The sequence below is a fragment of the Protopterus annectens genome, chromosome 6.part0 (assembly GCF_019279795.1).
Source record: "Protopterus annectens isolate FY-2018-M chromosome 6.part0, PAN1.0, whole genome shotgun sequence".
NCBI lineage: Eukaryota > Metazoa > Chordata > Ceratodontiformes > Protopteridae > Protopterus > Protopterus annectens.
Genome location: NC_056737.1, coordinates 541,497,242 through 541,510,397, shown reverse-complemented (window position 1 = coordinate 541,510,397; position 13,156 = coordinate 541,497,242).

Genomic DNA, 13,156 nt, shown 5'->3' with positions numbered 1-13,156 from the left:
ATGTATGCACTTGGGTCACTCCACAACAAGTACAAATATGACTCTGTCATTGTCAATGTTGGTGTGAATGACCTGAGACATACCTCCCTGGACTACATGACAGGAAACATGGAGGAGCTTTCTGATCTTGTAGCCCAGGCAGGCATGAACCTAGTCCTGAATAGCATCCTGCCATCACCTGAAATGATACCACAGTACAAGGACAAAATGATTGACTTCAACAATTGGCTAATCTTCTGATGTCTTTCTAAGGGGATCCAGTATCTGTCTGCCTGGGATAACATGATCGACAGACCATGATGCTTTGCCAGAGATGTCCTGCACCTGTCGCCCTTGGGATTCTGGATACTGGCTAAGGCTCTTGCCACCCCTATAGTGCCTTTTTTAGGCAAGGTTCAAATGACAAATTCACCACTGTAACAGGTACAAGGAAGCAAAATCTGAGGGTAATGCTACTCAATGCTAGAAGTCTAAACCTCAAAATGCATTCACTTGAGGCACTCCTTAAAATGGAGAACACTGACATCTGTGCAGTGACAGAGACCTGGTTCAAAGCTCCAGAGAGCACCCCTGCATTACCAGGCTATAATTCATACCACACCTTTTGGCCACCTAACCTGTACCGAAACACTAAAGGTGGAGGCGTGTCCATATTCATTAAGGATATCCACACCTCCAGGCTAGTTGCTCAGCATAATACATCCAAGATTATCCAAGTGCAACTAACTCTGAGCAAGACCGCAATCCAAACTGTAACTTGCTACAGATCCCCCACCATGCCCCAGGATTCCCACACCTCATTTCTTGATACACTAGAAAATATTAGGGTACAACCCAACACCCTAATAATGGGTGATTTCAACTATCTCACCATTAACTGAAAAAACTACTCATGTACCATCTCATTTGCTCAAAATTTTCTGGAATTCCTAAATTCGAATGCCTTGGATCAACTTATCTAAACTCCCACCAAGAGCAGCAATATCCTAGACCTGGTCATTACCAACATAGGCAACCAGTGTTCCACACCAGAGGTCAATTCCTCATTGGTCGGATCTGACCATAAGCTAATCAGCCTAGACATCCACATCTTGCCCCAACCCCCTATTAGGGAAACCACCATAAAAAATGTATATTTCTCCATAGCCAAATTCACGCTTCTTAAGACAGAAATGGCAAACTTCACAACACCCATACAAATGGACAATAGAGGTATGACTGCTGAATCCTACTCAAATGCACTTTATAAGTACTTACATGAGTGCATGGATCATGCTATCCCTAACAGAACCAAGATGCTATCCTCCAAAAAAAGGAAGCCAATCTGATGGGCCCCTGCCATAAACAAACTCTACAACAGTAGAAAGTAACTGCTGCAAAAAAGGGTAAAATCCCATGACTGGAAGAGCTCCCTGGTCAGACTCAGAAAGAAGCTGAGATCCCTCATAAAATCCTCCAAAGCTAATTATGAAAACAAAATCACCACTGATTCTAAAGACAACCACCAAGCATTCGATAGCTATGTCAATAATCTCAATGGCAACACTCAGATCTGCTCTGAGTTACAGCACAATGGCACTAAATATACAGAACCGACTGATATTTCCAACATCCTGGCAAATAGGTTCAGTGCTAACTTTACCCCCCCTCACCCCCTAAAGGGCCCATCTCTATACCGGAAGAATGCAAAGTTCCTGTAATCACGGATGCACAGGTAAAAAATACCCTCTCCAAAGCCAAGAACACAACATCCATGGGACCTGACAACATCCCAGGCTGCTTTCTACATGAACTACAGAATGACCTGGCACCCTACCTAAGCACCATGTTCAGTCATAGCCTCACCTCAGGCTTTGTGCCCACTGAATGGTGCATAGTCATGGTTATCCCACTCCACAAAGGGGGAGCCACCACGGACCCCTGGAACTACCGCCCCGTTAGCCTAACGAGCCTTGTCTGCATGGCCATGGAACGTATCATCATGGAACTTATAAACAAAGACATTGGTAATCTCCAAACTCTGGACCCCACCCAGTTCAGGTTTGTAAAAGGCAGATCATGTGTCCTAAACCTGATAGACTTCTTTGAAGCAGTCACCAAAGCTGTAGACGAGGATAAGATGGTTCACACAGCCTATCTAGATCTCGCCATGGCTTTTGACACCATCCCCCACTCTGGAATTATAGATAAACTCACTAAACTAGGTATAAATCCCTATGTCACAAAATGGGTTGCCAACTGGCTCACTGACAGAACCCACACTGTGAGAGGAGCAGACTCCAAATCTGACTTCAGACCAGTGACAAGTGGAGTACCACACGGTTCAGTCCTGGGTCCTGTCCTGTTTGGTATCTACTTTTCTGAAGTACAGGCTAACACAGAAGGTCTTTGGCTAATGAAGTTCATAGATGACTGCAAACTAGGAGCCATAATTGAAACTCCTAATTATGTGGAAATCATGCAAAAGGGCCTCATTGAGACAGATGCCTGGTGTCAAAGCCATGGCATCAAGCTCAATGCCAAAATGTGCATTGTCATCCCCTTTGGTAAAAACTCTGTACCCATGTGCTACCACATAGGTGGTAATCTACTTAACACTGAAAGTGTGATAAGAGACCTTGGGACACAGGTGGACAGTAGTCTCTCTTCTGATAATCACATCACCACAGTAGTCTTGAAATCCTTCTACATGGCACACCTCATCACAAAAGTTTTCTCATCCAAGAAAAAAGAGGTCATTGTTCCCCTCTACTCGTCACTTATTAGACCCATTATAGAGTACAATGCCCCTTTTGGTATGTACCGCACAAGACATCTACAACAACTGGAAAGGCCACAGAAATATCTCACAAAGAGGATTACTGGCCTCAAACAGATGCCCTACGTAGACCATCTCAATAAAACTCCAGCTTTACTCCATCGCATATTGCCTAGTCAGAGGCAATCTCTGCCTAACATAGAAAGCAATGTCAAACCCAGAGCTGTTGGACATGCTCCACTTAATGAAATCCCAATCCCTCTGAGATACATGCTCTAGGGACCTAAACCTTGTCACCACTATAAACAGAACATGCTGGAGGGATATATTCCTGTCCCAGAGACTTCCCATACTCTGGAGCAAACTACCTATCTATATTAAACAAAGCTCCTCATCAGCACTCTTCAAGAAAAATCTTGATGATTGGATGGGAAATAGGAAATTCACCCTGAGGACCACCTCTGTGGCTCTGCTCTACAGGGGCACAAGAAAATAATTTTCTTGGGTGGCGAAACCAAGGGTACCTTTTTGGCTAGGCTTGTATAGGCACTAGGGCCGATAGCCTAGTACCTACCTATGAACCTAAGAACTTCTATTTCCACTAGTAGAATTACTTATTAAATCTATCCATCTGTATTTGAAACTCTGCTGAGGCATAATTTTGTAGTTTAATTCACAGTTGTGCAGAACTATGTACAACTAGCACTACTACCAGATTTGTGCCTTAGTCATTTATTACTACATTTTTCCCATAAACAGTGTTACTGGTGGATTTCTGATAGTCTGGTGCCTTAAACTGTAGTAGAAGTTCAGGAATGAGAGAATTGTCTGTGCTTCATTTTGTGCTTTAGTGCTTTATATTCTGCTTATCATTTACCTGCTTGCATTCTATGTATGTCCCCATTCTTCACTAACACATTAAGCTAAACTTTGTGAAAGAGCTCAAGTATTCCTTTTATTTGATTTGATGCCTGTCTAGACAACCTGTTATTTTGAGCACAGAGTGACCTCTACCCAGTGATTTTATACATGACTGGAAGAGGCATGAAACTGTAAGTAACTGGTTTTTCATCAAAAAGGGAAGGGAATTAGATTATTTCAGTTCTGCTGAAAATTTTAAATCACATTTATAGTGACCTGTGTGGTGAAAATACTTTGTACTTTTTCACTGTGTTCCATATGATTGCATTTTTAGTTTTTGTTTTGTTTTTTAGAGTTTAGTCTTTTCTTTTAATTAGCAGTTGTGGGAAGACCATGTTCCTGCATTATTATGCACTTCTATTTCCACGAGTACAATTACTTGTAAAGCTATACATTTGTATTTTAAACCCTGCTGGGCTATAATCTTTTAGTAGTTTAATTCACTGTTGTGGCAGAACTGTGTACTTCTTCTACCAGATTTGTGCCTTAGTCATTAATTACTGCATATTTTTCCATAAATGGTGTTACTGGTAAATTTTGATATAGTCTGTTGCATTAAACTGTAGTAGAAGTTCAATAGAGAGAGAATTGTCTCTGTTCCAGTTTGTGCTTCAGTGCTTTATATTCCGCTTATCATTTACTTGCTTGCATTCTGTGTCTGCCCCATCTCCCTCTAACAGATTATGCTAAAGTTTTTGAAAGAGTTCCTGGATTGTCTTTATTTGATTGGATGCCTTGATAGCTAGACTGTTTGCTCCTTGAAAGTTTTCCCAACAGTCCCACCCTTTTGCTGTTGTTTTATAAAGCTGTATCTCTGTTTTCCATCCCTTATGATAATCTGATTTCCAAGGTCCCTCTTTCCTTGTCCCCTTTCTTTACAATTTATATACTTTTCCCAACCATTATTTTCCATAGATCTATGATACTGAGTACCACCCTACCAAACCAATATTGTTCTTGAGTAAACCTCCTTTTCTACATATTGTCTCCTGCTCACTTTCCTGGAGCCCAGCAAAGCTTGGAGTCCTAGCCTGCATTCTAGAAGTGTTTTACTTGTATCCGTTGCCATCCAAGCAAAGTTAAGCAACTTTGTTTGATAAATCAAACTTAAGTTACTTTGAATGATCACTACTTTTTTCTTCTTTTATGTGTGCATGTCACTAAATTTTTTGCAAAAAAATGTCTCTTCCTCTTACTGCTGTAAGACTGTCTTAAAATTGCCTTCAGGAAGGGATTTCAAGCTAGTTGTTTAAGTGGTTTATGGAAGCACTGCACTTCTGGGTCTTTCCTACTGTGTTTTTACATTAGGAGGACTAGGTTTATTCATCTTGTTGCAGGAGGCATTTGCCTGGTCTATCTAAGTTGGGAAATGCACAAAAAGACTAGAAGTGTAGTCATTTTATTGGCAAGAGGGTTCCTTATTTATTTTTCTATTTTTTTTTCTGTGCTGCTATAAATTTTGCAAGTTTGCATAGGTTAGCAGTGCCCTGTATAGTAACAAACACCTAGAAAGCATTTTTTCCTGTAGAGCAGTCCATAAAACTGTAACCTGTAAAGCAGCAATATAGTGCAAATACTTTGCACGCTGACAAGCTTAGAGCAACTAGTTGGACAACCAATGGCAATATCAACAGACTTAGTAGAATTCAGTATTGTGTAAACATTAAAGTGTGTAGAATTTAGTACTGTTTAGCATAATCTGCCCCAGTAAAGAACCCATAGTAGTCTGCACAAACATGGCATCCCTAATAGTCTTCTAACACCAATACACCACCGCCTTGTAGCTTAGAAATCAAAGGACTGGACATTATGGCTATGCTGTTTTTAATTCTCTGTAGACAGTTGCCTCATGTTTACTGACAACAACTTAATTCTTAAAGAAGCAGACACAGCATGTGAGTGGTGTACTTACTCAATGACACTAGAGGCTAAACTCTTGCATACAAGTGCATATCGGGTTGTCGAAACCATGAACACAACACCGACATTGCACACAATGCACACATATGCTAATGTATATGGAAGAACTTAAAAGTAATCTTCCCAAACACCAGAAATTGCCTAGATAACACCTGATCAAAGCTATGCCTCAGTAAGCCCACACTGTCACTATCAGTGGAGCCCCAAACACTAAGCACCTAAGGGAAGCAAACACCCCCCCCCCCTCCCCAGGACTGTCATCATAGGGGACTCTATTGTAAAATATACTGATGCCCTCTATCCAGGCTGAAGGAGGAGAAGATGATTGTCAGTTGCTTATCTGGAGCCTGGATCCACCAAATCATGCACACACTCAATTCATGTAGGTGAAATGACGTGAGATGTACTTCCCTAGACTATATGAACAGAGACCTTATGGAGCTTTTAGTCTATGTGCCTCAGGCTGGCATGAGTTTAGCATTAAGCAGCATATTGCCATCACTGAGAATGATGCCACTATAGGAGCAAAAAAAAAAAAAACTTGATTGATTTCAACAACTGGCTGCCTTTCTGGTGTCATTCTAAGGAGAGCCAATATTTGTCAGCCTGGGAGGACATGGTCAACAGGCCACATTGCTTTGCCAAGGATCGTCTGCACCTTTTACATCTAGGTTTTTAAATACTGGCTAAAACTTTATCCACCTCCAGAGTGCCTTTTTAGGCAAAGCCAAATTGACAAACATACCAACATATCAAAATTAACTCAAATAAACCTCAAGGTGTTACTGCTCAATGCCAGGATTTCGGGATCCTAAATAAAAAAAACTACACTACCTCCAAGCCCTCCTCACACTCCTTAATATCAAGATTTTCAAGATTCAAAGAAACTTTATTAATATTTAAGACCACACAAGTGCAGCCTAAATTAAATTACAAATGTCAGCTCATGAAAGAATTGCAGTGCAAATAATATAGATACAGCAGTATCAAATAGTAACATAAGAAAGAAAATAACACATATGACATGCAAGAGGTAGTTCATGTTACATAAACACACTCAATACCCATTATCCAATGATAAATAATAAATAAAAAGTAAATACCCACCATCAAACCCCTCCACCATTATGATAGACAATAAATAGAGACTAGTGAATAGCTGCTGTTTAGTTACTGTATTGCACTTGTTAACCTTAGATGGGACTCGGTATAGCCGTCATATTGTGTAATAGTAATACTGGTGATAATTGCTCAGAGCAGCAGGATTAAATAAAAAAGAGGCTTCAGTATATCAGGTATTATGGTTGGTGTCTGAGTTAATAAGTCTCACAGCTGAAGGATATAGACTGTTCCTGAATCACATAGTTCTACAGCGGAAGTTGCGGTACCTCCTTACACATGCAAGTTGTGAAAGACAATTATGGGCCGGATGGGTCGAATCAGCTAGTATTTTGTATGTTCTCTTTCTTGCTCTTGTAAAGTAAAGCTCCTGAACAGAATAAAGGTTTGTGCCCAAGATTTTCTTAGCCACCCTCACCACCCTCTGTAGTTTCTTCTTCACAGCAGCTGTGAAGTTGTTGAACCATGCTATGAATTTGCTAGTGAGGATGCTCTCGATAGCTCCCTTGTAAAAAGTGGTTAGAGCAGACAGTGGGAGCCTGGCCTTTTTGAGCTTCTCAGGAGGTGAAGCCTCTGCTGAGCCTCTTGACTATATGGCTGGAAGTAACAGTCCAGGAGAGGTCATCTGAGATGTGAAGGCCAAAGAACTTGGTTGTTTTGACTTTCTCTGCTGCCTCCCCTTTGATAGTGAGTGGTTAGTGAACTGTTGCCTTTCTCCTGAAGTCCATAGTCATTTCTTTGAAATTATTAACATTCAAGTCCAGATTGATCCTGTCACACCAGTCAATTAAACTGTTCACCTCATCCCTGTAGTCATGTTCATCCCCATCACTAATGAGACCCACAACTGTGGTATTATCAGCGAATTTTATAATATAGTTTGAGTTATGTTTTGCAGTACGGTTATGGGTGAGAATAATGAAGACAAAGGGGATGAGCATACAACCTTGGAGAACACCAGTATTCAGGATTATGCATTGAGAGGTGTTTTTTCTAGCACATGTCCATTGGGGGTCTACCAATCAGAAAGTCAGGAGTCCAATTATATGGGTGCTTGTTTATCCAATGTTTCATGAGCTTATCCACCAGTTGCATTGGTAACACAGTGCTGAATGCAGAACTGAAGTCGATGTACAGCAGCCTTATGCACTTGTTCCTCCATTCCAGGTGTTTTAGTGCAAGGTGTAGTGTGACTGATATTGCATCCACAGTCAATTTATTTGCCTGGTATGCAAATTGGAGAGGATTGAAAAACAGGCAGACTTGTAGATAGATGCTTCTTCACAATCCTCTCAAAGCACTTCATGATGTTTGAGGTTAAGGCGACCGGTCTGAAGTCACTGAGGCAGGTAGGGTTGTTTTTTTTCAGAAATGGGTCAATACTTGTTTCTTTGAGACATGAGGGAACTTTCTGCATAGCAAGGGATGAGTTGAAGATGTCTGCCAGTACCAGACATAACTGATCAGCACACTCCTTCAACACCTTGCCAGGTATGTTATCTTATCCAGCAACCTTCCTAGGATTCACCTTCTTAACCTGAAGTCTCACCTCCTCGGATTTTAAGGTGAGCACTTTCTCTTCTTTCTCCCTGTTTGTTTTAGAAGGTATGGTGGTGTTCTTCTCCTCTAGTCTGCCAAAGAAGGAGTTTAGTTTATTTAGGAATTCCAAGTTGTCATCATATTGGGTGCTGTGGTCTTATAGTCCATGAGCTGTTGTATCCTTTGCCATAGGCATCTTGTATCCCTTATGTCTTGGAAATGGATCTGAATTTTCCTCCCATACTCCTTCTTTGCCCCTCTGATGCCCTTTTTCAGATGTGACCTTGCTGCCTTTAACCTTTCTTTGACATTTGCCTTGAAGGCTGTGTTTCTTTCCCTCAGTAGCTCATAGACATTCTGGGTGAGCCAGGGCTTCTGATTAGATTGCATAGTGATGGCTTTTGTGGTGGTTACATCCTCCACACATTTATTTATGTAGGCAAGAACTGATTCGGTATAGGTATCTATGTTTAACTGGACATTGTGCATAGCTGCTTCTTTGAAGACCAACCAGCAGGTGGTATTGAAACAGTCCAGAAGGCAATCCATGGAACCCTCCTGCCAGACTCTGATCTGTTTAGTTTTTTTTTTTTTTTTCTGATCAAAGCCGTCTTATAGGTAGGCAGAAGCAGGATGACAGTGTGATCAGAGTTGTATATGTCGGGGTGCTTCAAAGCTTTAAAGGCTCCTTTAATATTGCTGTAAGCTTTGTCTAAGGTATTCTCCCCTCTAGTGGGGAAATCAATGTACTGTTAAAAATGGGGTAGCACTTCCTTAAGGCCAGCTCTATTGAGATCACCTGCTATCACATGTGCAAATTCTGTGTTTATATATATATATATATATATATATATATATATATATATATATATATATATATATATATAGATAGATAGATAGATAGATACCTATAGATATAGATCTCTGTGTACCGAGACATTATTTAAAGTGTCAGAGAGTACCCCGGCAGTGCAAGGTTTCAGTGCCTTCCACACTTTTAGAGCAATAGCTGCATAAATGGGATTAAAGGTGGAGGTATCTCAATGTACATCAACAACTGTACTTCTAGGTTGGTTAAACAGGATGATGTGCTGGAGTTTCTCCACATGCAGCTCATCATAGACAAAATCCTGCACCCTATCCTAGTCAGCTATAGGTCACCCTCCATGTCCAAAGAGCTCACAATGCATACTTTGAGCTACTGGAGACTCTTACTATCCAACCTAACACCTACTCATGACAAACTTTATTTACCCCTCTAAAGAACAAGAATCCTACATGGCCTGAAATCTACAGGTACAGAGATTTTGTAAATACAAACATCCTTGACCAAATATGGCTCCAGCATACTGGACTTCATGCAAACAAATATGGGAGAATGCTGCACTCCCCATGTCTCATCCTCCCTGGTAAGATCCAACCATAAAGCTGGCTCCTTTGAAATCAAAATCAATTCCATAATCCCATTAAAACCATTAACAGTTAGGAACTATTCCAAGGGAAATTACCTGTTATTAAGTGATGATTTGTCAAAATGCAGTGCCACTCCAAACCCCAAGAACACAGCAGCCTACGCTGAATTACTCTCAGAGGCTGCTGTACCTACCAGATGTAAGCCCAGGACTAGCTGCAGAAACAAACCACCCTGGTGGCATCGTAAATTAAACAGGATATACAACAAAAGGAAAAGAATATGGCAAAATTGGGATGGGTAATTTCAATAAAGGTAAAAACTATCATTAAAGTAAATAGGCAACTAAGAAGGCTAATTAGGTCAAATAAAGCCAACTTTGAGGTTAGGATTGCCTACCAGATTATAGATAACCATAAGGCCTTCTATATAGATATGTCAGAAACTACAAGGACAGAACACAGCAATGTGCTGAACTGATGGTTCACTGAGCCTGAAGATATACCAAATCTGTTAGCAGACAAATTCAGTTCCAATTCTATCCCCCTCTCACCATAAACATCCTCTTAAAACACCCTCAAATGTAACCTCTCCAACTTTAAATAGGAAGCATATATAGGGTGCCTCCAGATTAGTTTGAAACATGACTCATTAGGACCACTGGAGTCATTATTTAACTATAGTCTTGAAATTGACTTTATGCTATGTGAATATAGGCCTGCAACAGTTACCCCCCTTCATAAGGGAGGACATTCAACAAATCCTATTAGTCAGACTACTCTTATTTGCAAAGTGATGGAGAGAATTATGGAAACAAGGACATAAGAGACCTCCAGACACTGGATCCATCCTAGTTTGGCTTTGTCAAAGGAAAGTCATGCTTACTGAATATAATGGACTTTTTTGAAAAGGTCACTGAGGTGATGGATGATGGAAAAACAGTGCATACTGCCTACCTAGATCTAGTTAAGGCATTCAGTACAATACCCCACTTAGACATGGTCAACAAACTTATGGAACTGGGTATAAACTCCTTTATAGCACACTGGATAGATAGATGGCTAACTGATATGACCCAGCAGGCATCTACAAGCCTAGCCATGTAATACCCTGGTTCCCTTATGGACCAAAATATATAGTTCATGTTTACACACAAATCTAAGATCAGAAATAACTGCCCCTGTCTTAGAGAGACATAGCTGAAACCCCCAGTGTGAATTTATGGTTTCCCATCCAGTTGTCCAGGTTACACTTAAATAGGGTCATTGAGGATCTCTGTTTTACATGAATTGGGAGTTTGTTCCAGAGGAGTGGCGACTTCTGAGAGACATATCTGTCTCTCAAGCATGTGCTGCTAATATCACAGGCTAATTTAAGATCCATAGAGTGAGTGAATCTTGTCCCATTGGATTTGTGGATGTGCAGTAGATTCATCAAGGCAGGGTCTGAGACTGCTCTGTAGGCCAGGCACAAGTCGCCACTAAGCAGTCTATGCAATACTGAGTAAAGTGATAGGGCCTTCAGTATGTCCATGTAGGCCATGTGTTGTAGGCCCTGAATTTTCTTGGTGAGAAATGTCTGAGGTGTCTGCAGTTGCTGCAGATGTCTGGTGAAGTATATACAGAAGGGAGCATTGTACTCTTTTATGGGTCTGATGAGAGCCGAGTATAGGGGAGTTATAACCTCCTTGGCTTTGGATGCTATACCCTTACTTATGATGTGTGCAATGTAGAAGGCCTTTCTTACTACTGTGGACACCTAATGATCAAAATTAAGGCTGCTATCAACTTGTGTTCCTAAATCTGTCACCACTGGGTTTGAAATTATTGGCATATTATTAATGTTGTAATTAGCAGGGGTTTCTCCTTTGCCGAATGGGATGATTATGCATTTTTTTTGTGTTGAGTTTAAGTCTGTGGATTTGACACTAATCATTTGTCTGTGTGAGACCATTTTTTAGTATGTTGAAATCTTTGGGGGATTCAGTGATTGCACCCAGTTTGCAGTCATCAGCAAACTTGGTAAGCCATAGGCCATCTATTTTTGCCTGGTCTTCTAAAAAATATATACCAACCAATAGGGGGCCTAGCACAGATCCCTGTGGAGCACCACTGGTACTAGGTTTGCTAGTAGAGTTGGCATCCCCGATTTTGACTGTATGTGTTCTGTTTGTAAGCCAGTTGGCAGCCCATCTAGAGATATAAGGGTTAATCCCCTGCTGGGTGAGTTTCTCAATGACACTGACTGAGGGGATGTGTCAAAGGCCTGGCTAGGATAAGACAGGAAATGTGAACTGTTTTGCCTTCATCCAGGGCCTTGGTCACATTCTTGAAGAAGTCCACCAGGTTTAGCAGGCAAGATCTGCCCTTAACAAAGTCAAACTGGGTCAGGTCAAGAGTTTGAAGGTCACCTATATCCTTGTTGATAAGATCTATGATGATGCTCTTCATGGCCTTGCAGAGAAGGCTGGTTAGGCTTCTGGGTCTATAGTTCCCAGGGTTGGTTCAGGGACCCCCTTTGTGCAAGGGGATTGCAGTTGCTGTTTTCCACTCAGCTGGAACAAAGCCACTGCTTAGGTTGAGAATGAAGACCATGCTCAGCAGTTCTGCTAAGTCCTGTTTTAGACCATTTAATAAGCAGCCTGGAATTTTTTTTCTGTCCCACAGAGGCTGTGTGTTTTGGCCTTGGAGAGTGAGGGTCTAACCTTCTTTCTGGAGATACAAGGTAGAGGACTCATGGGATATAATTGGTGGGGATATGGGTGACGTTTTTTGTCAAACCTGTCCACTAGCAGGTTGGCAATGTCCTCAGGTTCAGTGTAAGTTGCACTATCCACAGTTAGTTCAGCACAAAGCTGGGCCTTCCCTTTTAGATTTTGGATATAGATAAAGAATGCTTTTGGATTTACCTTAGCTAGGGATGCTAATTTAGTTTCATAATTAAGTTTCTAGGACATTACAAGATGTGTAATCTGCTTGTTTATGCTTTGGCATGAGTTCTTCCTTTGCTGGGATCATTCCCTCTTGTTTTTTGACAGCAGTTTCTTTCTCTTATTGCATAACCTATTTACACTGGATATCCACCAGGGTGGCTTATTTTTTCATGAGGATCTTGATTTGATCCATTCCACTGTGGCTGAGTCTATTCATTTATATAGGTGTTTATATAAGAAATTTGTGTACACCTCAGTACAGAGGTCATTGCTGTCAGTGTTGGCACGGTGTATGAAGCTAGTGATGCCATCACTCAGTATGCTATAGTTTGCATTGAACCTTTTTGCTCTTGAGGGTGGGTAAGGTACAATCATTACTTTGAATGAGAATGATTTATGATCAGACTTTACCAGGGAGAGCCCACACATCGGGTGGTGCAGCATTATGTCAAGGATGTTATAGCCCCTTGTCGGGGGTGCTGACTATCTGCTCCGGAGAATTTGTGTTAACAAAGTCCAGGAACCTTTGGGCAAGCACATTTGTACTTATATAGGT